The sequence below is a fragment of the Amblyomma americanum genome, chromosome 8 (assembly GCF_052857255.1).
Source record: "Amblyomma americanum isolate KBUSLIRL-KWMA chromosome 8, ASM5285725v1, whole genome shotgun sequence".
Taxonomy (NCBI): domain Eukaryota; kingdom Metazoa; phylum Arthropoda; class Arachnida; order Ixodida; family Ixodidae; genus Amblyomma; species Amblyomma americanum.
This window is the reverse complement of record NC_135504.1, coordinates 124,874,027-124,876,862: the sequence shown is the minus strand read 5'-3', so window position 1 is coordinate 124,876,862 and position 2,836 is coordinate 124,874,027. Positions and strand designations below refer to the sequence as shown.

General features: G+C 53.2%; 1 pseudogene; it reads right to left on the bottom strand.

The window, feature by feature from the left end:
* Positions 1-350: 350 nt before the first annotated feature.
* Positions 351-1,004, bottom strand: LOC144102732 (speckle-type POZ protein pseudogene; annotated as a pseudogene).
* Between the last annotated feature and the right edge of the window lie 1,832 nt (positions 1,005-2,836).

Sequence of the window (2,836 nt, the reverse complement as noted above, 5' to 3'; positions counted from 1 at the left end):
CAAATATTGAACATCCGCTGGTGCGCCAGACTTCTTCGTTTGATTTTGTATTCTTATTTTTTTACCATATTTTTAATGCTCTAATAATTTTAGTTACAACCAAATCTCCACATTACTTAACACAGTGGTAGGCTAAGAACGATATGCAATGCTATGCAGGCTGCACATTGCACTGCTTGACACCTTCTAGGAAAACAAACCACACTGCAGAATTAAAGTTTAGGAGTTCCGCGGCAGGGTATATGACGAGACCAGAAAGGTTTTGAAATGTCCGGAACCACACGTTTGCTTGTCCGTGGTGTTGCTGTCTTATGCAGTGCGTAGAGCTATGAACATCGGACAAATTCATCTTAGCGTCTCTCGTACAGTCTCCGTCGTTTGGCAGGCGGCTCGATGGTGTCCTCACAAGATTCGGGAAGTGCAGCGATAATCACATCCAACACCAGATCTATGTGGTCGTCCACCAGGGTGCACCATCCGTCCGTCTTCATCACTTCGCACAGGTTGGCACAAATAAAATTCAGGGAGTAATGGCGCAGAATGGTAGCGTTGAGCTTGTCGCCGGCGATGAGACGGAACGCCGCACTCTCGAGGCTGAGGTTTTCAATTAGGGCGTCTTCGCACTCGTCCCGCAGAGTCAGCAAGCCGTACTTGTCAGCCGCCACCATGAGGGCGTGCGCCGTGTTGTCGAGGTTCGGTGAACGTCCAGTGTAGATGAAGCGGAGCATTTCTCCAAACACTTCGTACTCGATGTCTGTCACGAAGACTTGCCCTTGTAGGTTCTCGAGCATGTCGTGCTGGAACATGGCTCGAAAAACTGCTGACCTGGACGCCAGTATCGCCTTGTGCGCGCGATACCTGCCGTCGCCCACATTTACAGTGACGTCGGCGCCGCTGCCACTGTCCAGGAGCCAGCCCAAGTCTTCCGAGAGGCGACAGTCTGTGACACTCAAAGTGGTCCTGTGTCGTTCTGTGTGCTCGTCTGAGTAGTCAACGAGAGTCATATCGCAGCGTATTGTAAGGGAGTCTCCATTCATAAGATGCGCAGCTTCACTTTGCAGAGCGCTTCTGGTTATGGTGCCCAAAAATCCGCTGGGCGCTATCCCGTCCGTGAACGTTAGTACAGTCGGGGTGCTCTTGAGAGCATCATTGTTCTTCACGTCGACAACACAGAACGTTGCTTCTGCAGTCACGTTTTGGCTATCCTTGTGGTGGAGAAAAAAAGACAAGAACTGGCACTCTCGGTCATCGTTGATGCTATCTTCTCCAGTGCGGAAGGCAAGGTACCAAGAACCGTGCGCCTGTAATTTGGAGCTAGCTATTTCTCGTCCGAGACGCCCCCAGCAGAAGGAAAAATTCTCGATTAGCCATATAATGGAATCCTTCGCGATTTTTCTCTTGGGGATGGAGTCGTCTTCAGGCAGTTTCATGGCGCACATCTTAGAAGACTGCGCGGGTTAAAAGTCTACGAAGTCTACGAAGAAGACGAAGACCTAGTGGGTGGATACGTGTCTGCTTCTAGGTCTGTGTTTTCGCTTTTCGTTGTCTTCTCGTGTGTGGCGTGGGTCGGACAGTGCCCTCCGTGCGACCGAATGCTGACGACGCCCCTACGGAGAAATTCCCGGCACGGCGGGCGCATTCTCAAGTGAGAAAACCCAACCGGAACCCTCAGGGGCAAGCTAGGCTTAGCTCGGCGCTGCCGAGCGAGGCCGCGCTACGCGTCTGCATGGATTCTGCGTTGTCGACGACGGCTACGCGGATGCCCGCTGTGTTGCCACCTGACGCAGCCTCCACGTCCACGCAATCGTCAGCGCCTCTAGGCCTCCAGCCTGCGCCGTCTTCCGATGCTACGACTTTGGCCTGTGACATGGACTGCTCTACCGCCTCCGTGCCCGTGGCACTCCCTCAAGAAACTGTGCCCGTCGCGCCAGTTCAGTATTCCCACCAAGGGCCGTCACCAGCGTCTGAGCCTCCTCCACAGATGCCTCCCGTGAGTCAAGGCTCTCTTTCGCCTGCTGCGAACTCGTTCCGCGTTACCATCAAGCCTACATTGCGCTTTGATATGACTGCCATCCCTGCCCGGAATGTTCAAGCCACAATTGACCATGCCCTTGGCTCTTCGAACTACTGCGGGTTTGTCGTCCATCGCCCATCGAACACCATCACGGTAAACTTGTCATCCTTGATGGACGCCCAGAAACTTTGCGCAGTTACGCGGATCCCCCTGGATGACAGCAAGCATGTCCCGGTGCAAATATATTTTGCATCTGGTCCTGACACACTCCGCTGCATGGTTTATCATGTCGACAGCACGAGCCCTCCCGAGGAGGTGCGCGCAAATATTCGCTGCTCAACTCATGTTGTACTGCAAGCACGGCCTATGGGTCGCCGGGGCTCATACCTGCTCATCCTGCAAGGCCCGTTGACTCTCCCGAAGTACCTTACCTACTACGGTGCGATCGTCAAACCACAGCCCTTCCGACCTCGTCGTATTTTTTGCTATCACTGCCACAAAGAAGGACATATGCAAAATACCTGCCCGAATCCAGCAGCTGTGGCCGACATGAATGAACCAACAGCTCATTGTGCCCTGTGCAAATCGCCGGACCATGACATTCGCTCCCCCGCTTGTCCAAAGAAGAAGCAAGCGAAGAAGTTTCACAAGTCGCCTGCAAAAATGGATGTCCCTACAAGTAATCGCTTTGCAGCTCTCGCATGTGACGACAACGACTTCCCTGAACTTCCTTTATCTGAGCCTGCTGCTCACCATACGTCTCCTCGCCAGCGTACATATGCACAAGCGGCTCACCTTCCGGGATCAAATGGTACGCCCAAA